Below are 26369 nucleotides of genomic sequence, written 5' to 3'. Positions count from 1 at the left end.
AGTTCAATTTTCACAATAATACAATGTTTGCTTCTTTTGTTAATTAGATACTGCTCAATAAAGCAGTGAAGTGTTCTGGTTGTTCAAGATGAATTTGGCTCCTGAAGACCATGCATGGCCCTGTGGAGATAAAAACTGTTCAGACTGTGTAGTGCTGGTTAAGGAGATCCTGAGGAAGTTGGCTGTACTCTGACCGCAACATTGTTCATATTTCAGTGGTAATTAGGATGAAACATGATTGTACTCCAGATGCCCAGTAAAGGAGGTGGGTACACTCTGGATACTTGCACTGTGTCAAGGTACTTCTGCAGCTCCCCGTATGATATCTGCCTCATGCTAACATGCCGGATAGGGCCCGGGATTTCCCAGTGATGATGTATGTTGTTGATGGTCATGTTGTTGTGTTGGGAACAGCAGTGGTCTGTGGAGGAGGAGATACTGGAGACCACTCCCACTCCCTTGGGGCCTGTCCTGTGGCTTTTAAACTGGTCAGACAGGTTAGAAGACAGATCCAGACAGTGGCTCAGTCACCACTGTATACTTTGTTTGCCTGTACAGTACACCCACTACGCTCACACTGTAGATGTTTACAATTATATCTCGGTTTATAATTTATGGACACGCGTGACATCTTGGCTGTTTCTGGTCTTTACAGAATGTGAGTGGTAGAGTGCGGCTAATGTACAGTGGTTTATTACACCAGCTTGCTGTATTTCAGCCTAGTGGAGAATCCATCATCCATACATATTGAGACGGGGCTGTGTGGGAATTGAATGCTGTGTAAGTTGTGTACACACTCATTTTCCCCTCATAAATCCCCAGCAAAACCTCATATTTTTTAGATTAAAAACAATCAAAACATCTATGTGGTATGATATCTTTGCTCAGCAGTCATAATGTTAGCCGTGTCGACCATTACACACTTGGCTCGCTCCACTGTCAACAGACTGTAAAATGGTAAGAGTTAGTGACTGTGTTGAGCTCAGGATGGGTTAGCTGCTGTCTGCAAGTACGGTGCATATCTCCATCATATCTGAATCAGCTGCATCCTCTGTTATCCCCGCTGTGCACCAATAACTGTCCTCTCACCTCATTAATATGGATGGTGATTTATAATCAGACCGCACGCCCCCATCTGCTGTGAGCTTTCACTGTGAAATCATACACTGATTTCACTGCAGCAATTATGCAGGTGGAGGTTAACTGGCCTGGTCAGGAGTGTGTGAATATTAATCCACAATGCAGTTTACAGCAAATCCCAAAGTCATGCCGTTCAACAAGGTTTGTAACCTTTTCACGCAGGAGAGGGAAATGTAACGACGTTGTTGTTGCATTCGAGTCGGGACAGTCCTAACATGTTTAGAGGGAGGTCAAAACTGCTGTTCACATCGCCCCGGCCCGCCGTCGGTTTTGCTCACTCGTGCGTTGTTGTGTTGTTATCGCAGCCCCGCAGCGGAAAGCAACATTCTCACTTCTCCTCAACACCTGCACTCGCGGTTGTAACACCGCTCCTCGGTAATGGAAACCGCTCTGTTTTGGCGTCAGCGGCTCCCTCTGTGATAGTGACTGCTATTCTTTTTTTTCTCGACCGGCAGGCTTTTCTAATTGTTCCACGGTTTGAGAGCTTAGCCGGCCGGCAGAAAATGTTTCACTCCGCACGCGCGCGCCGAACATTCACGGATTCTCTGTTGTACATTGATTTTTTTTTTGTGTTGGCAGCAATAATGAGGGGCTCCTTTATAATTCATGCCGTGATTGATGTCCCTCTGGTAGCAGTTTTCATGCTGCATTCTCGCTGGAGACTTACACCAACAGCACATGGCACTGCCAACCACTCTAGTCCACGGATTAAGATGCTTGGTGTTGGTTTTCAGCTGCCATTTAGCAAACCACATTCTGTCCTCCATAGTTGTCCTAGGCAAATTACTGGGGCTGACAAAAAAAGTTTCAAAGACAACTCTGAAACGCTCTTTTGCGCCATTGACACGCTTCCTCGGAGTTAGTCTCTCTGTGCCTGGCCCTGTCTATACTTAAACAAGTAGCATTGAGCTCCCTCTTCGGCTTCCTTACAACTCCCTGACACTGACACCAATAACACAGAGAGCCCCTGTAGCTTCCTTTCAGCCCCAGCACTGATCCTAATAAGGAGATGAATGGCTCTATACAAACAGGAGAGTGGAGCTGGGGACTGGATCTACGCCCGTTGCCTCTCTCTCTCTCTCTCTCTCTCTTTCTCTGGAGTCCTGTCTCTCCCAAAGCTGTGTGCTTGGGGGTGAGACGCCTGCTCTGGTCTCTTCTGACCCGGCCCGGTCCACTGCTGAACCGTGAACCAGGGCTCGAACGCCATACTGGTCCGCAGTGCGTTAGGGTGTGGACAGATGGGACAACCCACCCAGCTCCTGGACTGTGTAAAGCTAATGGGACGCTGGAAATGCTTAAAATGAAGAATAGGCTTCATATGTTTTAGAATTTAGCGTCAATTAGGGATGGGACGATATATTGAAATTCAGTATATTGCAATACAAAAATGTGACAATATGTATTGTGGGGCATAAAATGAATCATTAATTAAATTTTAGCTACGTTTTATTCCCAGGCGTTGAAGAACTAAGATAGGGGGGAAGAGATAGAAGTGGCAGACAGTATTCATTTTATTTTATTGGTCAATAACTATAAAAATGTCCGTCATGAGAACAGAAGAGCAGAGAGCCACTCAAGGTGCTGCTCTGTTAGTTCTGTAACTAATTACACCGCAGGTACTTCATCCAATTCAAAAGAAAATAAAGGTCCATTTATCTCCGGTGATGATGATTATTAATATTGATTGTACAAGCGTAAAACCCCTTTTCAGCTTCAGAATACATTTGAAACTCCAAGCTGTCCCATCATGTCACATCATTAATGTTGGGATTGGAAATTGAATGTTGTCAATCCAGTGAATTAAACATTAGACAACAGCCAGTATTGGGGTGAATGCTGTGGTCAGATTCTGGAATGGACCTTTAAGACATTTTTTCCATCAATGTTGGGGCAAAATCGATATAGAATACTTACACCCACAATGTCAGTTTGATGTAAGTATAGCTGTTCTCATTTACATTTCAGGGCTATATTGAAATACCACCGAACTATTTTCTTAGAAATGGAAAAAAGGTCCTTGAAAGATTGCCCAAAAGTCTGAAAGGCCTTGAATTTAATTTGCATGTAATATTGATTTGTGGATTTTATGGAGATTGCACCACCCTTTCAGCTTTTTTATTGTGGTTAATAGAGACAAACAGAATAATACAGCACTATATCACAGTATTGAAAGCTAATACTTGCTATGTGTGTGTATCTTAAATTCCTTACATAAACCTCAGGATTACGTGGTGCAATAGGAAAAGAGAAATAGAGGAACTGTGCAGGAATAGAGCATTGACAAGTTTTTTTCAGGGGGGATTACAGTGTACTTTGTGTGTTTGGTTCTCTTGTCTTGTATAAAAGTGTGTACAAGGTGTTTTACTCAAAAGACCTTGTACACTCTTACACACGCACACAACCAGATAAGAACAGACTATTATATGAAATCATTTTTAGAGAGGAAAATGAAATCCTTGAACCACAGAGGCCTGGGAATCCTTCGAATGATTGTTTTTGTCCTTATTTATTTCTTTTGAGCAGAGAGTGGGAAGCTCTCATTAAAAACATTTCCTGTGTAAATTGGATTGCATGTGCACATTTTGTATAACAGATAGGGAAATGTGGGAGTGAAGTGGTGCGTCATCACAGCATTGCCAGGATTATGTACATTTTTGTTATGTACTGATAGCAAGGCAGTAATGCAGATGTCCATTTTTGCCAGCATATCTGCAGACTTGGTCCTTTAATTGTACATAAAGATCCGCCCACTTACCATAACATGAAGTATCTGAGAATTATTCCATCCCACAGGACTGGGTTTACACAGAATAAAGCTCCATGGGACTGGATTGGGATGCAGCCTTGACAAACTTAAATCAACTGTTTAATTTAATGTGACAGTTTCTTATTAATTGGGTCTTTCACACTTTACAAAGGCAGCCCAGGGTATTGTTTGTTTATAGAGTGTTGTACTGTGGTTAGGGATGGATAAGCCGGAGCCTGTGGTTGCTTACCGTCTTTGCATGAGAACACACTTGCTGCTCTCTCTGCACCTGAGTCATACTAGCTCTCCGTTACACAGCCTGTCCAAAATTGTACTTTATAAATAAGAGGTGTGATGACACCACCCTTATTTCAGCCTCTGGCTGTCTGTGAGGTTTAGAATGGAATTTGAGCTTTCACTGATTACTTTCAAGGCTTGGCTGACCCGTGGCTATATTGTCTTTTCACAAGCGGCTGGCGGTGATTCTCAGGCAGAGCCATCTCGGTTGCCCCAAAGTCTAGACTGAAAAATGAAGGGCAGCCAGACCTTTTCCATCGGGCCCTTAGAGGTTCAAATGTCCTATCCAAGGCAAAAAGGCTAGGCAAATAATGTCTTTTAAACCTGGAATCAAGGTGTTGCACCATATGTCAACTGCCCACCAGCTCTGTGTTTGCATTGGACTAAGGACTTGATATAGTTATTGATTTGTTAAGCTTTTGGATAAAAACAACTGACAGGATGTGACAGATATGTTTTATGTATTTTGAAGCTGTACAGGGTTTGGATAGATTTGTGTTGTTTGTAAACATTGGAGCAAACTGATGAACAGTTGCTCTTCCATAGCCTTTGGTTGGATTAATTTAAAACCACCTCCACATAATCATAGTCTCAGCCAAGATGGCTTGCACACTGTCATTTGAATTTTCAAATTGCTGAACAAACAAAGCAAATGCAATCTGGATGGCATATTTGACATTTCACTGGATCAATACGGCCTCACTCTGGCCACAGCCCCGCATAAGACCACAATACATGGATGGGTTGAGCAGGGCAGGACCATTGTCATCTACCTCTCTATGCTGGTTTGTACATCACGCTTCCTGAAACCCATATTCATAATTCCTGTTTATTATATTCACATTTTTCATGTTTTGGGGACCATTTTTCAGTTTTTGAACAAATCCCCTTTAGCTTCTCCGTGTCATGAAACTTCAAGCAAAATGTACTTTTATTTATTGTTGGGCAAAGCACAGAGAGATGGATTACATCAGCAAGTTCCACTTTTCAAGAATCCATGTTTATGTAACCCTAATTCACATTCACACAGCCAGCCATCAGACTGGAGTGTTTGCAAATGCAAGACACAATGTTCCGGAGAATGAACTGGCAAGCAGGCGAGCGATACCTTAGAAAACTCAGTTTAACTTCAAACATCTTACATTGTGTGCTTGTCTTCAACTCCCACAAATTCTCCCATGTCCCGTTCTCCAGTGTACTGGCTGCCTGTGGCTGCTCGTTTTGAATTCAAAACCCTGGTACACCATGTGCAAGGTTGTTAATGGAGCTGCACCCCCATACCTCCAGGCTATGGTCCAGTCTTACACCCCCATACCTCCAGACCATGGTCCAGTCCTACACCCCCATACCTCCAGACCATGGTCCAGTCTTACACCCCCATACCTCCAGACCATGGTCCAGTCCTACACCCCCATACCTCCAGACCATGGTCCAGTCCTACACCCCCCATACCTCCAGACCATGGTCCAGTCCTACACCCCCATACCTCCAGGCTATGGTCCAGTCTTACACCCCCATACCTCCAGACCATGCCCCAGTCCTACATCCCCATACCTCCAACTTATTGATTATTGTCCAGTCCTACACCCCCATACATCCAGACCATGGTCGAGTCCTACACCCCCATACCTCCAGACCATGGACCAGTCCTACACCCCCATACCTCCAGACCACGGTCCAGTGTTACACCCCCATACCTCCAGACCACGGTCCAGTGCTACACCCCCATACCTCCAGACCACGGACCAGTCCTACACCCCCATACCTCCAGACCACGGTCCAGTGCTACACCCCCATACCTCCAGACCACGGACCAGTCCTACACCCCCATACCTCCAGACCACGGTCCAGTGCTACACCCCCATACCTCCAGACCACGGACCAGTCCTACACCCCCATACCTCCAGACCACGCTCCAGTCCTACACCCCCATACCTCCAGACCATGTTCCAGTCCTACACCCCCATACCTCCAGGTTATTGGTTATTGTCCAGCCTTGCACCCCCATACCTCCAGGCCATGGTCCAGCCCTACTTGCCAGCCCCTGCTACTACCAGCTGCTTAGCTCTTCCTTCCCTTCGGCAACCTAGCCATCGTTCCACCTGGCCTTGCCCCTCCCACCCCCTCCCACCAGCTCCCACTGGTGCAGTGACCTCCCCACTCCGGTCAGGACAGCAGAATCACTGCCTGTCTTCTGCCGCAAGCTGAAAATGAATCTCTTAAAGAAATACTTCCTCTCTCCCCCTGAGTCACGTCGCCCTCTCCCATATCTCCCTCCTCCACTTGCTTCAGTATACTCCTGTCTTTAAGGAGACAAAGCACGTTCTGCATCTCTGCCCCAGGTTCTATTTCTTTTCCTAGCACTTCTCCGGTACATGATCATTCTGGGGTCACAGTGAGGGCGCTATGGTTCTCACCCTTGCACTTCTTATTATTAGCTGCTTGTGATATTGTTGATTTAGGAATTTATGTTTCTTCTACTGTTGCGGCCATTGTAAGTCACTCTGGATAACAACATCAGCCGTCTTTATAGGAAACGATTCTCCACACCAGCTGACTCAGGAGTGTAGCGTATTCTCTACATCAACATTCAAGTGAATCGACTTTTGGCACTCTTGGCATTAAATATTCTTCTGCAGGATCCTAAACCTTGTCTGTTTCCACAGTAACTGTGATGTTTGCTGCTTATGGCTAGTGGAAAATGATTTGCAGCGCTGTACTGTTGACGGACCCGCCGAGGACTGAGTGCACTTGCTCTTCCATAGCCTTTGGCTGGATTTATTTATAACCGCCTCCTCATAATCACGGTCTCAGACAAGATGGCAGCATACTGTCATTTGTATTTTCAAATCGGTGAACAAACGGCAAATCATCAGATGGCTCAAATCCGATCTGGATGGCATATCTGACATTTCACTTGGATCAATACGGCCTCACTGTGGCCACGGTACCATGGGCTTTCTTTTCAATGCTAACACAGAAGATGAATGGGCTCAGCAGGGCAGAGCCATAATCATCCACCTCCCTGTGTTGACTTGTGTACATCATTTATTCCTTTGCCATTTTTCCACATTCATAATTCATGCTTATTATATTTTCATATTTTTCATATTTCATGTTTTGGGGTTTATTATCCATTTTTTTAAAATAACTCCTGTCCAGTATGGGCTTGTTGTGTTTGTATGAAAATTTAATGTCTTCAAATGGAAAGTACACGGCTGCAGCATATTACAAGGAAAGTGCAGCATATTAGCGCCGTTTTAGCCTCAAAACGGTGTTGCGTGCTGAATTAAGGACTATCCAGTCATCTAATCCATGTAATTATATCTAGAAATTTCCTGAAATTTGGGCTTCAAATGTGAAAAGTTCCCCAAAGTTATTTTTCTTTCAGCCTTTCAGATTGATAACAATGCAATTTAAAAATTATCCAGTTGATTTTAAAAGCATTTTTTGAGTCCTGAGAGCAAACTAAGGACCCGAGCTTTCCTATTATGGAAACAATTCAAGTGTAAAAAAAAAAAAAAGGAAAATTACACATCTGATTTTACAGTTAAAGCTACAAGGTTTTCACATGGCAGCAGTGTTATAGAGCTATGACAGCTGTAAGAAACACAATTAGCAATGCAAGAACTCTGTACCAAAAGATTCACATCTGTTATAGTGTGCCTGTCACAAAGGCTACCATTCATATTAACACCCACCCCCCTTGCCTATTATTGAAGTGGGTATTATTCCAATCTTTTACTACCTATGCTCCAAATTCATGTTCCGATTAATCAATTCCGCTTCAACACCTTGTACAATTCTGTGTCTGGCAATACATCATCTTTGACAGTTTTTGAATAAAGTGAAAATGAAAATTGACAGAAAATGAAGTTGACAGATGCTCGCAGACTGTGGGTCTCCCTATGATGCAATCTAAGTGTACACTGTCCTGCCACACCCGCTTTAAAGCGTCAGGCTCATTAAGAGTCTAATGCTTTAGGAGAGCATTAGGAGAGACAGAGATGCACATAAGCTCAACATTAAGAAGTTTATCTTCCCATTAATACCAAATAACCGAATACTGAATGTTAATAGAGTTCCCAAAACCAAGATTTAAAGGGTTTGAATAACAATTACCAGCCAAAGGCCACTCGCAAGTTCCACTTTATCCGTCTACGGGATACTTCACCCTGCCGCTGTTTATCTAGCTTCCTCCTCCTCAGTATTCCTCCCTTCTCCTCCCTCCTCTCTTTCCACCTCACACACCCCTCTCGAGGCAGTATTGCACTTTCCGCCCGGCCGTCACCGTGGCGGTCGGCCCCCTCCGACCCTCCATGAATCTTGTATTGATGTGGCGTGGATATCTTGGCCAGACTATAGGGGAGAGCATTGATTAGACAGGGCGACAGGTTATTAGCCGTCTCTTTTGTTTACCCGGCCGGACAGAATGCTGCAGAAGTAGAGAGCAAGACGCCGGGCGGGGATCAATGTCAGATTCGGAGCAAGGCTTTTTTTTTATCAAGGCTCATCAATCACGCGTGTCTTCCACTGAGTCATCCTTCATACTTATTTGATAGAACTTCAATTTGACTATCCTCCCCTGCTCTTCTCAAGGTTATCACAGCACCTCTGCAGTAACCAGAGGTGTGTACGCTGCTAGTCAAAATCTAAAACTATATTGTATTGTCAGTGATGCCATCTTTTATATTTCAGAGCTGTTTGTGTTACGGCCAGACCGATATGGGTTTTTGAAGGGTGATGATTGATGGTTATGATAGCTGATGTTTTTTGCCAATATCCAATATCTTGAAATGTGATCATTTTAATTTTCAAAAAAACCACAAACAAAATATATCAAGGATTAGTCTTGTCACAATACTAGTATTTGGACTTAACAATACTATGTTTAATATCTAACAATTCAATACTACTGCAGTACCAAACAAAAACCTCTTCTTCTTCTTCTTCTTCTTCTTCTTCTTCTTCTTCTTCTCCTCCTCCTTCTTCTTCTCCTCCTCCTCCTCCTTCTTCTTCTTCTTCTTCTTCTTCTTCTTCTTCTTCTTCTTCTTCTCCTCCTTTTTCTCCTCCTTCTTTTTCTTCTTCTTCTTCTTCTTCTTCTTCTGCAATAAATACATATTCATGCATACTTGCGTGGAATCGGGTCAAAATGCTGAGCGACATATCCAATTTTTAATAAAAAGGCTAATATCGGCCTCATATATCGGCAAAGTGCTATATCAGTCTAGCCCTAGTTTGTTTACTAGTCATGCAGGCTTAGACTCTCTCCACTCTGCTGCAGACAGTGCCTGGAGAAAAGTCTGGCAAAGAAAGTTAGGTCCATTTAAGTGATTATGTTTGTATTTCTTTCAGCCAATCTCTATAATCCATGGCAATACCGAAGGACTCGGGATTCAGTGTTGTTTGTCCGTGTAAGGGAGAGTGTATGTGTGTGTAAGAGAGAGCGAGAGAGCGAGATAGAGAGAGAGATAGAGAGAGAGAGTAAGACCGTCCACTCGCACTCTATCCCCTCCACAGACAAGGCCGACAGGACAAATAGCCATTTACCTGTGAAGTGCTGGGTCAGCAGAATCGAGCTCTTTCATTTCAAGGCGGCAGGCTGCCAGCTATCCCGTGAAAGAAAGAGGGAGAGAGAATTGAAAGGTGGTTTTGTTTTGGTGTGCCGCTGCCTGTTCGCTTTCTACATATTCTACTATGTCAGGGCGAGTTACAGTGGGCTTTTGTGTTCTGCTTACTGCCACAGTGTTGATAGAGAGGAGTGCTGATACACGAGTCCACGTTCAGAGTTATTCTCCTTTCATCTGCTCCAGGTTGCACGGTTACTTCTAACTGTGCTTGCTGGACACATTTTCCTCACCTGTGAAAATGCGGGGCCATCTGTAATACACACCCACATGGCAGTCATTCAGCGCGATATGAATACAAAACCCTTCATGTTAACACCAATTTAGAAAGGTATCAATTAAATCAGGGCTAGCAGATTTAGGCTCTATGTTCACGCTGCAGCTGAAAGTGTCCCAAGTCTGATTTTTATGACACAGATCTGATGTTTTCTAATCAGTTTGAACAGCAAAAAAGCTGCATGGAGTCACATTTTTTTTAGCTGCCGATCTAGACCGCATGAATAAGTGGTACAAAATCTGATCCCGAGGCGTGCGACCTACATGCCGCTTGCATTTGAACGCTCCGATTGGAATTTGTCAGCGTTGACTTGACAATAAGTGAATGTCTCATGTCCTGAGACGCCCGTCATAACTGTGGCGCCCGCAGCAGCTTGGCTTCTGTCCTGGACTCATGCCTGTCTTTACGGAGGAGGCAGCTAAAGTAGAGCAGATAAGGTGAGGGCTATTGTCATTTTTCATGTTTCTGCTGCTGAATTTAGCAACATCCAAAGATCGAACGCCCATACTGGAATCCCCTTCCGTGTTAGCTGCAGACTATCCCGCATAGAGAGCAGGAGAATTGCAGGTATAAAAACCCATGTGATGTCTTTCGAGTCCATATTGGTATCAGATATGGGTTACACCCTAGAATAGATGCGAACAGTCATCCCAAAATAATCAGATATAAGCAGCAATTTGGAATGGAGCATGAAGGCCTGGATGCGGTGTGAACTAAAGCATACGGCGTACGGAGAGAAACTCTGACCCGTTCTCTCGCGTTATTTGCATTTGGCTTCTTCGGAGTGCCTCGGAGTTCTCGCAGGGTGGCTGTCCTCATCTTAAGAAAGACACGGAAGTTGCCTCTTAAGTAGAGGGATGGATTATTCATGAGAGTGCAGACGGGAATAAGGAGGGGAATCATCACCAGCAAGGAAGCAGCTGATCTGAATATCTTCTGACAGCTCTTAATAAATCGAAGCAAACATCAGTCTGAATGTAGAACATCACTGCGCACATAAGGGACTTTAACATACACGCGCCACAGCGCATGATAAGTAGCTGTTTGTGCCTCCGAGTTAGAGCATCCTCTTAGATAATTCAAGGGTTTGGTCGAGGGGAATTCTGGGTAGTGTGCTTGCTGTGCCCGGACCCTCCTCTCCCGCTCAATTATTCATCCAATCAGGTTCCAGGTCATCCCTTGTTTAGCTCAGATTGATAGATTTTATAACTGGCAGGTTTTTACTAAAGGTTCCAATTATACCCGTGGCTCAGGACAAGCATATTAAGCAGGAGATTATGTGCAATGCCCTCCGCTATCGATCCGCGGGTCTCTGAGGTGACGAGCAGTGCGGGGTGAGAGCGGGGCGAGCCACACACACACACACACACACACACACACACACACACACACACACACACACACACACACACACACACACACACACACACACACACACACACATGATGCTGTGTGGGATCAGGCTGAGTTTTAAGCCAGAGGCACTATTTGCGGTGAATTAGAGCCGGAGCTGGGTCTGCTCTTTGGCCTCAATCGGCGCCGGTCCAGACGCTGTTTGTTTCTGACTTATTGTACATAGCGGTGTGTGCGGCCAAGCAAACTGAAAAAAAAAAAAACCCCTCTGCTGTAATGCTTAGGCACACAAAGCGCGCCTGCCGGTGTTTGTAACCGCGTCCTTTAACGGCGAACATCAAGTATCACCGGGTTCTTTAATCACCGCACATCAAGCCTGCATGTAGAAATCCAGGAGTTGTCTTTGATTTATGTTTAAACCTTGAGCCGCATTTTAAAAAGCTCAGGTTCAGAGTTTTCACTGACTCTGGAGTATTTCAAATGTTAGGTATTGCCATTTTTGTCGTTTCTGTCTTTTAACAGCACGGACAGATTTATAACTTCTCTCATCTCAGTTGCCTTGCACTTTTTGGTTGCAATTTTTTGGTTTTTAAATTCTGCTGATTATTATTGTGCGATCTTGAAACTGGACATAAAGGCTTTGCGATACCTAGCTTTAGGGGTTTAGGCTGGCAAAATCTTTTAAATCACTTAATACACCACAGTTTTACCGATAGCCGTTGGCATCATCTATTTACCCATTTCATCCTTGTTGTGTTTGCCTGTTCCGTGTGCCTGCTTTTAATTTACGTCCAGTGTCTTTATTGTTTACCTTATCGTCGGCTTTCACGCTGCTGTGGTCACTCATGGCTAGTGAGGCACATCAGGAAGGAAGATAAGGCATTTTGATGAGAAGTGCAAACCTCCATCCACCCCCCCAGCACACACACACACACACACACACACACACACACACACACACACACACAAACACTGAGACATGCAGCAAGTTCCCTGTGCCGCAGTGACGCGTGGCATGCCCATAGTGGGAGGATAGCTGAGACGGGATGAGCATCCGAGCCTCCCCCAATATAAACACACTGCAGTGGTTGTGGTGAGTGTGAATGTTTGTGTGTGTGTGTGTGTGTGTGTTTCTGTGTGTGTAATTCGTAGCGACAGTGAGAGAGTCCAAGTGTGTGGGCCCATGCTGACGTGTGCGTTTGTGTGCGTGTGAATGTCAGAATAAAGTTGTTTTAGCTTTAGAACCTGGCTGTACAGTGTGTGTATATAGTGTGTGTATATAGTGTATACTGTATGTGTGTGTACAACTCCTATGTGTGATTTCCCTGTAGGAATGCATCTTCAAGGAGGCAGTGAGGAGTCTACCGGGTGTCCCAGTGTGAACCGTGAGTCAATCTCTGGAGTGACTTCACATTACATAACTATGACAACCCATGGACTATTTTTCCTTTTGGGTTTACGCTTGGAATGTTGTTTATCTTCCTCCCAGGCTGTAAACCGTGCGATACGTATATATATATATGTATATAATGCACGGCAGTGGAAAAACGTATCGCCTGAATGGGACGAGATTATTCAGAAAGAGGATAGCGGGCACTTCGGCAAAAGTATGAGGTGTGCCTGTCTCGGTGGTGAATGCGGGAAAGGGACTTAAGGCGGCTTTTGAAATCCAGTTGTAAAGGGATTGGGATCTGAGTTTGGGGAATTTCGCCGGTTCCATCTTAACTTGTCAGCCTGTAGCGTTCGCTCACAGTAGCGCCGCGTGAGCGTCGAACACTGCAGATCATAAACGTCAATAAAAGCAGAATCGCTTCTCCTAGTTAATGTCCCACAGCTCGCTCAAGGATACCTCTCTCCTTCAAGACTGCTGCAGTCTAATGAAGGGTTTTACGTGGAGTCAAAGACGCCTTGGGCTTCAAGCAGAACAAAATAAGACTCAAGTGTCAATGACAGTGGAAAGGTTTCTTTGATGCTGCGATTGAATTTGGGAATCGTGGTTTTGTGGTTAATTTACAGGGGTTAAATAGGTGTGTGATCTGATCAAGGAGAACTGCGGGAAAATGCCTTTCAGTGTGGTTGAACCTGTCAAGCAGCCCGATCTAATTCCAGGCTGTTTGATTTGCATAGTTTGAAACCAGAAAGCAGATTATCAGCTGCAACACTATCTAATCAAAATGTCACATGTAGATATTTTTGGTTGTGTAGGTCAGGATTCAAAAGGGCTGACTTGCTAAACAGGGGAAAACATTTTCCTAGAATGTTTTCCGACTAGCGTTGGCACATATTTCTATCCAGCAGATTTGAAGCAAGGTTCTTGTTGGCGTTGTTTTCTGCTGCTGTGTTTTCACTCCTTCCATTCTTTTGGTAATGAGGAGCCCATCCCTTCTAATTACAAGCTTTCATCCACGATCAGCGTCATTTTGAGACATCATTCATTATCAGAATGAATAGGATCTTTTATTTTGCATTTTTTTTCACCAAATAAACATTCTTATTCTTATCAAAATATTACTTTAGCTACATCTAAAGACGTTTTTGAAGAGCTATGTCAGTGACCAACATGTCAGCAGTGGAATCTAATATATTTTCCAATGTGTGAGATTGTTGCGGTGAGGTTGAACCTGCTCTGAGGTCAAAGTGGACGTAAATCCAGGGCTGAGCTGTGAAGATCTTCTTCTCTTCGTCATAACGACAGCAGCTGTGGAGCCTTTCCCTCCCCGGAGCCTTCCATGAGCCACACTTGTCCTCTACTGTACACATTTCACACAGTCCTGGTGAATACCACTTGTGCAAGCAATGTGCAAGCTTATAACTGTAAGGCGTCAACTTCCTGAAGAATCTGGGTGTTGCTAGCAGGTCTTGATACATGAGTTCATCCAACTCCGCCTTTGCAGCTGTTGTGAAACGTCTGCAACAAATGACTAAAGATAATTAAATTATGTTTGTTTGAGACCCTCGGTTGACGCTCATTAGAGAAGATCTTAGATGTCAGTATATTGTACCGGATGTCGCTTTTTGTGTGATGTATTTCCCTTGATGTGAATCAGTCATAATGAGGTTTCTGTGAGACTTTACTAGAGTCTTGACGGAGGCAATTACAATGGAGTTGAGTAAGACTTCAGTGAATTTAAGGATTTCTTATCTTGATCAGAGCACGCCAAGTCAAATATCAGTCCGCATGTGAGAAACGGCGGGTTTACTTTGACTGAATTTGAGAAGGATGAACCCGAATCGCCCGTCTCAGCCTTTATCTCCGTTATGAAAAGGCTGCCTTTTCGTTTTGAGAAGAAAAATAAATGGGTTCTAGATGCCGATCTCATCTTCAATTTGGCCTTTTCAGCGGCAAAGACAAAAAGAGATGCAAGGAAGCATCTTAATGAGACGTGGGACAGTCTCCTGGCTGCCCTTCCCTACAGCGCCCACTGCGTTGCGCCTCGGAAGGCGTGTCGAGAAAATCCCAAAATGCACAGCCCGGTCAGCGATGAAGCGCGACGGGACGACCGGGAAGCACGTCTGCCTTGATGTCGTACGGCGTAAAATGAGAAGAGGAATTCATAGCATAAAAACTCTGATTATCTTTGAAATGTGGGCGAAGTCGAAAGCAGTCGGTCGCTGGGTTTAGATGGAGCCTAATGGATTATGTTTAGTCGGAATAATACCCGAATGCAAATGAGAATTCCTCATGTAACCACTTCAAACGCAATAGACTAGTGCATCCGATCGCTTTATCTTGCGTTCATGTAAACAGTTCATTTGGATTCTTCAGTCAGAGGAAAGGAATTTATTCGGGGGGCCAAAGCATTCTGCGTGTAACCGTAGTCCCTGAAATGAAATTCATGAAACACATCAATTCTACATCGACGTGGTCAAGGGCAGTCTGCGGTTCCCGTTCTCTGACTTCTCGCTGTGTCGGCGTAACCTTGTGGCATGAACGCTCAATCCCGCGAGCAGACTGTGCCGCAGATGTTGTACAGTACTGCAGGCTGCCCAAGCAACAGAGGACACTTTGAGGAGGACGGATCGATGGCAGCGAAGGGTGTGTTGTGGCAAACCTCATACCAGGGAAAGCAAACAAACTGTCTCTCGCTGTAACAGAAACACACACAGACACAGACACACTCACACACATTTTGCTTTCTTCTTATAATAGCGCACATTTATCTGTCGTTGCATTCGGCGGTTCACCGGGACGGAGTTAATACACGGTGTTCGTTGATGAACCATGTGGTACGGGATAATGTGTGATTAGATGTTTGACTGACTGCCACATCCTGGGTGACTCAGATACAGCAGAACACAAAGGATGATGGTCTATTCTCGTGCTTTCAATGCATTGTCGGCAACAGTGATTCAGTGGTAAATAAAAAGGCGGGTAAGCTATGCATACAGTTGCTGATCATCATAAGGCAAACCAATTAGATCAGTTAGAAATCAGAAATGCAATAAGTTACGGTTTTTACCTTAACATGCCCTGTCTTTATATATTCAGTTTGGCATGGCTTAGTATGATGTATACCTTGAAAGTACATCATAAAGATTCATGTACGTCCTTATGAGGTGGGTAAACTATTTTGCATTCCTGGTTGGCATTTTATTAGGGATGGGACGATATGCTTATCTCGCGATACGATTCAATACGTGATATGGGATTCACGATTAGATAAAACCACAATACGATGAAATAAAAGTTCAATGGCGACAAAGTATGACTGTGCAGATTCCTGTTTATTTCTGAGACATATCTTTCTAGCGATGGCGTTGGCTTGCTAGAATGTAAACAGCAATTTAAAAATGTCATTGCAAAGTGCAAATAATATAATTTGGATGGAGAGCTTGTGAAACTGTGATGGTCAAGCTGTCTCATCTGTGATTACTGCAGCAGAATAAAATGGAGCTAATATCACCATTCATTTTTCTGCCCCACGATACGTATCGCGATATATTGAATTTCAATATTTATATACATTTTATCATTCATTTAACACATGGAAAACAGACTGCAGTTGATGGTGTAAGAGCCTGTGTGGGTTTATTTACTCTGTGTGTGTGTGTGTGTGTGAGAGAGGGAGGGAAAGAGAAGAGGGAGTGAGAGACAACCGTTGTGATCGCGACTATATAGTTAACAACAACAGAGCTGCCCCGTCTCCCGCTGATGAACTTCTCTATACAATCTTCATATAAATGCCAAGCAATGCAGAGGACTAATTTTAGCACGTGACATTCTGATGATTTTTCTCGCCATTTAATAGCTCGACTGCTAGCCTCAACCTCAGCACATGCTAATTACCACGTCCCTGCCACGGGTACCACTGTTATTACAGGGCCGCTGCCGCTGTGCCTTTATCTGCATGCTGTAATGGAGCTGTGAGCAGATAACACGCTAACTGCTTATTATTCCGGGCCTATCAGATCACAAAGGGCATCGGGGGAGAAACAGAAAGGGAGAGAGAGCGGCAGAGATAATAACTGCTGCAACCCCACCTCCGTCCAGACCCCGCGTCTTCATCTGCAGTCGGGATCACGGCCGCCATCTGTGCTACATGCAATAGCGGGATGCTTTTTTGTTTTTGAGTGGCCTGGCCGAGGTGTTGTGCCGGCGAAGGGTCTCTGGCCCACTTACGAGCAAAACCTCCAGGATCACAGAGACATTAATTAGTCCAATAGACAGGCTCCTTCCTTCCACAGCCCAGTCTCCCCACCTCCCCCCCGCAGAGTGCTGCAGCCCGCCACATAGGGGCCCATATGGCGTGGCCCTGTGCCACCTTCTCCCATGGGCACCAGGGAGCGCGCTTCAAATGGGCCATGTCAGAGGCAGAGTGGGTGATGCTGCAGGCTCTGCTGTCACACTGTTTTGTTAAATAATCTCTCGGTTGTGGCGCAGCCCTGTAATTCGTTACAGAGACCGTTCCCCCCCCCCCCCGCTCACCTCGTCTCCTCTCCTCTCTTTTTGCCCTCTCTTCACCTGGGTTCCGACGCCTCGGACCACCGCGCCGTCATTGCGCTGCGGTATTTTGCACGCATGTGGAAGAGCCTCAGATAGCCGTGCCGCGGATTCATTCTCTGTATCTGGGCATGGAGAATGCGAAGCGGCCCTGAGCCAAAAATATTTGGGGAGTGTGTGCTGCTCTCCTTGGATGATGGAAATGCTCGGGCCGGGTGTTGTATGGAGAGATATTTACGGGAGGAGGAGCCCGGCACGCAAGCAAGTGTATGCACGCACACACACACACATATATTCACATGCACACAGTCCCTGTAATCCAGCCTCTTTGTGTGGCGATGGCCTGCACCTGCGCCATGCCAGTCGGTGATGCTCCGGCCCACAGTTCCTCTCTCTCCCTCTCTCTCTCTCTCTCTCTCTCCCTCTCCCTCTCTCTCTCTCTCTATAACCAGTCCATTAGCCAGCAGCAGCGGAGGCCCTGAGTGCTGCTGCAGCTAGCTGGGCGACAGCAGGATGTGTTCAGCTGGCAGAGAGTGCGGCCGCTGGGAGCTAGCGGGAGGCCCATTTGTGCCTACATAGCATGCGTCCAGCAGCCCTCTTAACGTGTCCGTTTGCGGAATTGTTCCCGTCAGAGCGTACCGCACTGTCATTCTGATGAGGCTTTTATGCAAATCTGTTTCTATTAACATTTATAGAAAGGCCGGAAATTCCGATGTTGATGGTCGAATGAAAATGGCAGCACTTATCTCTCTGCGTTTCACGAGACAACGGTGAGATGCTGCCGTCGCTGTACAGTATATCACCATCTCTCATAGCAATTCAAATCCATACTGGCGTTTACCTCGGAAAGGTCGGCAAAGTGAATCCAACTGCTGTAACTCTCTCTGGTACGGTGCGTAGTGTAGTTTGGACAAAATCCAGGAATTCTGCACTGATCCCAAATTCTCTGGGATTTTTTTTGATCTGAGATGCTCCAGGCTCGCTCACGGGAATCCCAACAATAACTCCTGTGTATTGCCACCTGATCCATCTTGATCCCCTGAGATAAATACAGTAAAAGAGCGTGGCTATAACTCAAGGCGACCTGTGAGGAGATGAGACCCGCCGTGAGGGCTCCTGACACCCACCATTTTCCCGTTGATTTATCACCTTCTCTATGACTTCTAAGGGTGAAAGGAAATTGGAAAAGCCACCTTGGAAGTGACTGCTGTGTGTATAAGTGCCAGCTCAGTGCTGGGAAGCCGTTAGTTGTGTCCTTCCTAGATTACCGAGGTATGTGGCTGTGCTATTCTCCCTGGATTTACTAGAGAGGACAGCTCCTTCTGATGAACTCTTTTACAAGGGCATGTATTCGCAAAATGTATTAGCATAATATTATGCATATGCAAGTTGGCACAAGTCTTCATTGTCACCTTCCTTTTCTAGACAGACAGCGCTTTGCAATCTTCACTAAATAAAAATGACATTTTTAAGTTGAGTAGATGAAATAGGAACAGAAATTGGCCTTGAACACATAAAAAAATCCCATGAATGAATCATCGCACAAAACGAAAGTATGTTTGTTTGTTTTTTTCAAAATACAGCATACTGAAATAGACAAAAGAGCAAAAAGGAGCTCTAATTTAAAGCGGAATATTTTCAGGAGCGCAGAGTCTTCTGTGCAGATCGCTTTTCTGTTAAAAAGGAAAACTAATCTGAGCCTTGCGCCAGCCAGACTAACACTGTGGGAAACAAAGGTGGTATTGTATCGGTGCTTACAACAGGGTCATGAGGCAAGACTTGCAACTTCCCCGTTGGAAGGGATGGATTTCACAACAGACGTCGGCTTTTTATCTCACCTTTACTGTGCTCATTCCAAACATACTGTATATGCTGTAGAACATAGCCAGGCACAGTGCAATGACATCAGTGCTTTCTTTTGTGTAAACGTTACAGCTACACAGTATGCTATCTGTGGCTGGGCAGGCAGCTTCCAAAACATAATCTGATACAGATTGCTGATTGCCACTTTGTAAGGAAATTGTAAACAAATTGCAATCAGAAGAATTGTATTCCATTGTGTTCCATTGAATTACACCAACTCAGTAAATTTAAAGAAAATATAAAGAAACAGAAGTGGAGCGGACAATTTATTCTAAATTGCACACTCTGTTGTCATATGATGATTATTATTATTATTTCAAAGTGTGTATGAGGTTTATTTATCACTGCATAAAAATGAAGAAATATAGAGACAACAAAGAAAAAAGTAACAGTGCGGGTGAGATATGAAGAACTAAAAAAAAAAAAAAAGATGAGAATGCGATAACAAAAACAAAACATACAAATGAACAGTAAGGAAAATAAATGAATATAGACCTAATGCAGAAAATGAAATCAAAGGGAAAGAGAGAGTGTGGTGGTGCATGGGAGGCGAGGGTGTGCGTGTGTGTGTGTGTGTGTGTGTGTGTGTGTGTATTTCTTCAAAGAGAGGACAGAGAAAATGAGGGTGAGAGAAAGTGCGTGTGTGCTGGGCTACTGAGGCACAAACTTCAAGCGGTTTGGGTCATCAGGCAGGTCCTGTTTGAAATCGTTGAGAGACGTGGATTCATTGACGGTGTGACCTGAACCGCTGCACAGCTGAGATCCTCTTTACCTAATGGACAACACACAGCAGGCTGTCCGGGAATCTGGGAAGTCGCAGGTTGCTGGAGTGTCTCGTGTTGTGAGTGTGAACCTGTGAACTGAATGGAAAGCACGCTTTGGAAGGGGAAGGGAAAGGATTCCGGTTGATGTATGCATCCATAAATAAAAAGTACCTACCTGCTGCAAGTGGCTAGCTTAACAAATCTCTCCTGTGTGAGCGATTGAGGACGTGCAGGTGTTCACAATTAAATTCTCTTCAAGCATTTTTTCAGCAACTGCAGTGAATTACAGCTATTTTTTGTAGTCAAATGACTATAATCCTGTCACCTGAGATCCAATGCTCCCTAACCCCAGCTGTCTATATCCATCCACCACACCGTAAAACCCGCAAGACAGGCAGGTAGTCCATGCTGTCATCTTTCATTTTGATTCAGATTTAGATTGGCTTGTTTCCTTCCACTTTAGCTCTGCTTGTCCAGCCCGTCCTCTCCCCACTCCTTCCATTATCCCCTAATATATCTTAACTACGGCAACAGGGCGAGACGTTCAAGGTAACATTAGCGCAAACCGCACCGACCTGTTCGCTGTTGTTTGTGATCAGCACTTTTTCCTCAAAGCCCCAAAAAAAACCCCAGCTGTAATTGCGGTGCTGAGCTACAGGAAATGATTTTAGCGCTCAGGGATTACGGTGGTTTTGCGAATCTGGTTTGGGAAGCGCAACGATTGTGACGGTCTCTCATTAACTGGAGCGTCGCGGAGGCTTCACGGGGAGACAGTTACACACTGGCCTTGGAGAATGTGACAGCAGTTTTTGACGGGAGCTGATAAAACAACAAGAGGCACATATGTTTGCATCAGAAAGTATCACACCCCGGGTTAATTTATATGCAACATGCATCTGAAGGGATAAAAATAGGGCAAACTGTGAGCCCAAGGTTTTTGGGTTTTTTTTCCATTTAGCTGTACATAATATCCTCAAATTATTTCCATTTGGTCATGAAGAAAATTTGATTTGTTGCCATGAAATAGTTGAAATGTTATTTGACGGAAAGTGGGCGGTGAGAAGAAATAAAAACTGCGGGACTGCAAGACTAATTTGGAAGGAGATGCAGTCGAACAACTTCGTATTTAACACTAACATCTCACATAGGGGGATATCTCCAAAATAAAACATTTTGAGGGGTTATATCTTTAAATAGTATAGATATCTGTGCAATACTTTTGGTTGCTATGGTACAGTACAGCTTTGAAGCCATCTTTATACGGCAGCAAGCTCGGTCTTGCCACCATGTGTCTGCTCTCCCTGCCCCCGAGCTTCATGATGACGCCTGCTCAGCCGCCCGTGTGCTCCCACACCCACGGCCCTGTTTCCCTGCTCATGATCTGGCAACTTAAACTCTCGTTAGTGTGCTAGCGAACCGCAATGTTACCCTCTAGCTATACTACTTTTAGTCTTTCAGCGCAATATCAGCTGTGAGAAAGGAATGGCCGATCGGAAGGCGTGGCGTGAGGAGTAAATCCTTCCATTTGTAGTCCGTGCAGTGCGCCGCGTCAGGCAGTTACAGGCACAGATCCGTCCTCATGCATGCGCCGATGCACCGATGCAGCATGGGAAAGGTCAGGTGTCGTTAGATACGCTGTGGCAGAATGATATCTCTGCAGCAATTTATACCGAGCTTGCTGCTGGGTCTCCGTAATTCTGCTCTCTCTCTATGTCACTATGTGTGTTGATATTCCCCAGAGAGCGAGCGCCTTTAATTTAGCAAAGCGCCAAACTGTGCATTTGCTTTGCTTTCACACGTCTCGGTGAGCCTGTCAAACGCTGAGCGCTAGCCAAACACGTGCTATGCTTTAAAGTATACAGAGAAAAAAGGTGCCGCTCGGTGATCTTATTCTCTGTTTGTCTCTCTCTCTCTTGGGGTGACGCCAGGTGTACAGTGCGGGGAATGCAGGAATGCGAAGCTTGAAGTGTCATGCAGTTGTTATGGCAGTCCTTTTTTAGCGTCAGTCTTTCCACGCGGGGCCCCGAGGCCACGCTGCCCGCGGCCAGGTCCCATCTGTCATCATCCATCGGCGGCAGCTCATCCAGGGAATTTAGCGAGAGTAACGAGAGGGCACTCCATCCGCGAGAGGTGCTAGGGCTGGATCATGCTCTCAGGGAAAGGAATGGCACTACACTGGAAAAAAAAACACACACACACAATCCATAACGCATGGCGGTTCGCAAAAAGTGCTCCGGGCGATGCCTGAGTGGCTCCCGTCAGCGTTACGGCGCGGCTGTCGGTGTGCGTGACGGGCCGTGTGTTTATGTGTGGTGTTTGTGAATGGGAACGGTGTCCTTGAGCCTCCCATCTTTCTGTCTGAGTGACTGACTCCGTGTGAACTCTCGCTGACACGCCGCGGCATGCCGTGGATCAGTGAGGCCCGAGACGTGCCAGAAAGTAGCGGTGACACTTTTGGAGGGGTGGCGCTACAGTTGAGGATAGGAGCTTTTGTTTGGACCCAGAGGCTGTAGACATGAGTTAGACCGGGTCAGCCAGGGTGGGTGCTGAGGATGTTCGGGCCTCCGGAGCAAAACATCTTAAAACAGCTTTGGGAACTGTTCTGAACTGATATCTGAAAGATATTTAGGTCCCGATTTCACAAAACGATGCAGGTAGCAGCGTTGGGGCGACTATGGACGTCGTCTCTACTTTCATTTTGCTGCTATATTTAGACGGGATTTCAACATCGGTGGGTCCATCATATCAACATCTATACAAAGTCAGAATGTTTGCTGGGTAAGGTCACAGGCTGATGGCAAACAGAGGCACCAGGCTGGTGATGTGAGTGTATGCTGTTAAAGACGAGAGATGACTGTTCTCTCTCTCTGTCCGTCTATTCAGTTGAAGTAGTATACATTACATCATTTGCATAGTACATAATAATCAATATATATAATAACGTGTAAACAGTTCCGAAATTGAGAACGTCTAGTTATGCAAATCATTCAAAAGCCAGTAAGGGCATATCGGACATTGTGGTAACTATTGTTTGTGTCTCTCTCTCTCTCTCTGTCTGTCTCTCTCCAACATGGCGGCGCTCTGGAAGACTACTTGACTGCACAGTGCAGTCAGTGCATGCTAATGGATAAACGTGATTAAGACTGCTGAGTAGAGCCATGGATTGTACAATGGGATTAGAGGGGCGTATTGGCCAAGATCGTAGACATCTGTGTGCTGTCAAGGGTGAGATGGGGAGGAGGCTATCGATGCCGGTCGATGGCTTCCACTGGCCCACAGAGGGAAGTTAGCAACAGGGGCCTGGGTCTTTGCCTCAGCCTTCCAGAGAAAGCCATTTCACCGTCCCTCCCCGGTTATGGGAGGTAACTGTGTGGACCTGTTCCACTGCCAGCAAGAGAGAAAGCCATTTTGCTTGACATTTTCTTTGAGGCGCGATTCCAAATGTGCTTATTTTCCCTCTCTTGTCATTTCCTATCTTTCTCCCTCATCCTTGATCCCTCTGTCCTCGTCATCGTCTCATCTGCTGGCCTCTCATCTTTCCTCCTTTTTCGGTTTGTCTCTCTCTCTCTCTCTCTCTTTCTCTGTCACATTCGCCGCTCCGAGGAGGAGAGAGGCGAGGGGGGGGGGGGGGGGGGGAGAAAAAAAAACAGTACTCCATGCTGTTACCATGGCAACTGCATCTCGGAGCTGAGCCAGTACTCTTCCACAGACATGCACGCTCTCTCTCTCGTTCTCTCCCTCCGCTCGCCTCGCTTAGATTAAAGCTTACCTCTCTGATGAGAATGAAGAGAGAGAGAGAGAAAGGAAGGGGAGACAGGGGAGAAGGCTCGGCTTGTTAGGGAAGAGCAGTGTTTCATAACCCTCCAAGGATACAATGTGCTTTTCTGTGTGATGAATTATGATTACTGATAGCAGGTATCAAAGCCAGATATTGTCGGTGAGCTGCGCGCAGTGTGTGACAAAGGATGCACGCAGTCTCTCCCTGTACTGTACTGTTATGGCTAAGAACAGGCCTCTCCCTGTCTGCAGGCGGGTGTAAGGTGCTTTCTCCTCCTCTGCAGAGGCTTCAGTGGCTCTGCGGCCATGAGCTGACAGGGGCTGTTACGGCTAATGGTGTGTAACAGGAAATGAACGCGTTCCCCCGAACTCTGCTGCCTCACTCTGCGATATCAATCTATGCTAATTTGGCAATTAATCTGATTCCATAAGAAGATGTCTGAATAAGGGGACCCATTTACCGCAAACTAACTCTGGATAGTGTTATGCAATCTGTATTCTCGCTAATGCGTACGTGCATGTGTGTATGCGCGTGCGTGTGTCCTAAAGGCTTATTGGCTTCCATACGTGCAGATCTTTTATGGCCACTTCAGAGCAACAGTAACTATTGATTTGGGTATGGCTGTAAAATGTGACATGGTTGGCTATGTGTGCTTGTTAATGCAAATGGAACAGAAGTGAGAAATATCCACCTGAGCGAGCCGATGGGAAATAGCAGTGGCCCGACCGGTGTGGTTTTCAGATCATTCGCGTCTGAGACAGGTATATACACACGGACAGCTGTAGATGAATACCTTGTGTCATTTAGCCCAGATGGATGCTAAGCGAGGGGGACACCGGCTTCTGTTTGATTTGGACAGAGTGAGGAAGTGCGCACCTGTAACGCAACACACAAGGGAGACACTCATCTTCTCAGTTGAATCGGACTGGCAGGCGAACGCGATAACGGAAACGACATCGCGGCGCTGGATGTTTACCTCCTTCGCCATTAGAATGCGAGTCTTTTCACTTGCAATGAGGGAGTCATATCTGTGATTGAGCCACTGAGGGAAAATTGATTTAGCAACTTATAGCTCAGAGCTCAGCTGGATGAGACAGTGGGAGAAAATTAGGCCCTGAGCGGACACACTGCTCCACACTGCACTTTTGTCTCCGAGGAGGGGAATTCATTGCTGTCAATTCTCTGTGATTGTAAGTAATGGGACGGCAGTGATAGCGCAGCCGCGGGGGAGGAGGAGGAGGAGGGTCTTGGCACTCCTTTAACCACATGCAATATGTCAAGACCCTCCCTGGCTGGCAGTATGGGGGGGGTCGTCTCCTCTCTGATCCAGTGTGAACCGGTTGTGTTCCTGCCTCAGTCGTCACCCGTGGCTGCCCGCTCCCCCCCCCCCCCCCCCCCCCCCCCCCCCCCCGTGCATTATGCTGATGTGATTTGCTGCTCTCGAGGGCAGCGGGACCTCCAGGGTCAGAATGAGATTGGATTATATACAAGGTCCTGAGGTACTGCCATGGGGCGCTCTGAATGCAGCCGGCGTCGTTCGTATACGCTGCGCCGAGCGGAACGGCCTCCGCCGAGGATACGGCCGTGTAAGAAGCGTCACGCCTTCCTTTTATAAAGGGTCACAGGAGAACATGGTCCAGGGTCGCAAGCGTGTTTTTCATCTGGTGGCAAATCTACCGACTAGCTTTAAATGAAAAATCCACCCTGAAGACCGTTAAAAGGCAGCTGTTGCCAATGTACCTTGCATTCCTGGGTGCATTTGTTCGGCGGAGTATTTTTCTACTAACTGGCCAAAAGTAGACGGCATTTTTCATGTCAAGATATTTACAATGGAGCTTGATAGCAGAACATTTTCAACATCAGTGGTAAATGTCAGGTTTTGGTGTCAGTCCCTGAGAGTCAAAGAGCGAGGGCTTCTTTCTAGACTCACCGCTTTGCACCGACGTTCAACAATCATACAGGGAGAAATCCATCGTGGAAGAGGCAGAGAGACCAATTTCTCCACCGGCAGTAGCCTCAATAGACTGGAATGGAGTGCAGCCACAAGACGCAACTCTGTCTTTATACTCCGCTATCGCCATTGCTCTCTCCACCTACACCTGTAACCCACAGCTGAATGCAACAAGTTCACACCTGTCCTCTGGGGACTGTCGAAAGGCATTTTGGGAAAATCACTCACTGAAGTAGAAGTAGACGAGGCAGGTCGAGGGAAAGTGGGTACTCCAAAAAATTACAACACTTCATTAGAAAACATCTCCTGGGATGCATTGAACATCACAGATTGATCATACATAACAGTGTAAGAGTATCTGAGGGTGGAATTTTCCTTTATGGTTACCGATGAAATATTCCATTTTCACTACATTCACTCCTATAACGTGTCCATTCCTTTGACATTATATGCATCTTTGTTATTACTTCTTATTATTAATGCCTGCACTGTCACCATCTCTGCTTTATTAAATCACAGTTAGAAGACAGAGAGAAGGTATGACATGAGCTCATGTCATAACCGTTATGGTACAACTACATGGTATGCACCATAGCCAATTACATAGTCCATGGAGCGATTCAAACTGGAAC

General features: G+C 45.7%; 1 protein-coding gene across 5 annotated transcripts in view; it reads left to right on the top strand.

Annotated features, from left to right (window-relative positions):
* Window positions 1-26369, top strand: part of LOC139927715 (band 4.1-like protein 1) — a 61351-nt gene that overhangs the window by 6558 nt on the left and 28424 nt on the right. The window lies entirely within an intron of this gene.

The sequence above is a fragment of the Centroberyx gerrardi genome, chromosome 5, assembly GCF_048128805.1.
Source record: "Centroberyx gerrardi isolate f3 chromosome 5, fCenGer3.hap1.cur.20231027, whole genome shotgun sequence".
Lineage (NCBI taxonomy): Eukaryota > Metazoa > Chordata > Actinopteri > Beryciformes > Berycidae > Centroberyx > Centroberyx gerrardi.
Note: the sequence above shows the minus strand (reverse complement) of the source record. Positions and strands in the feature narration are given on the sequence as shown.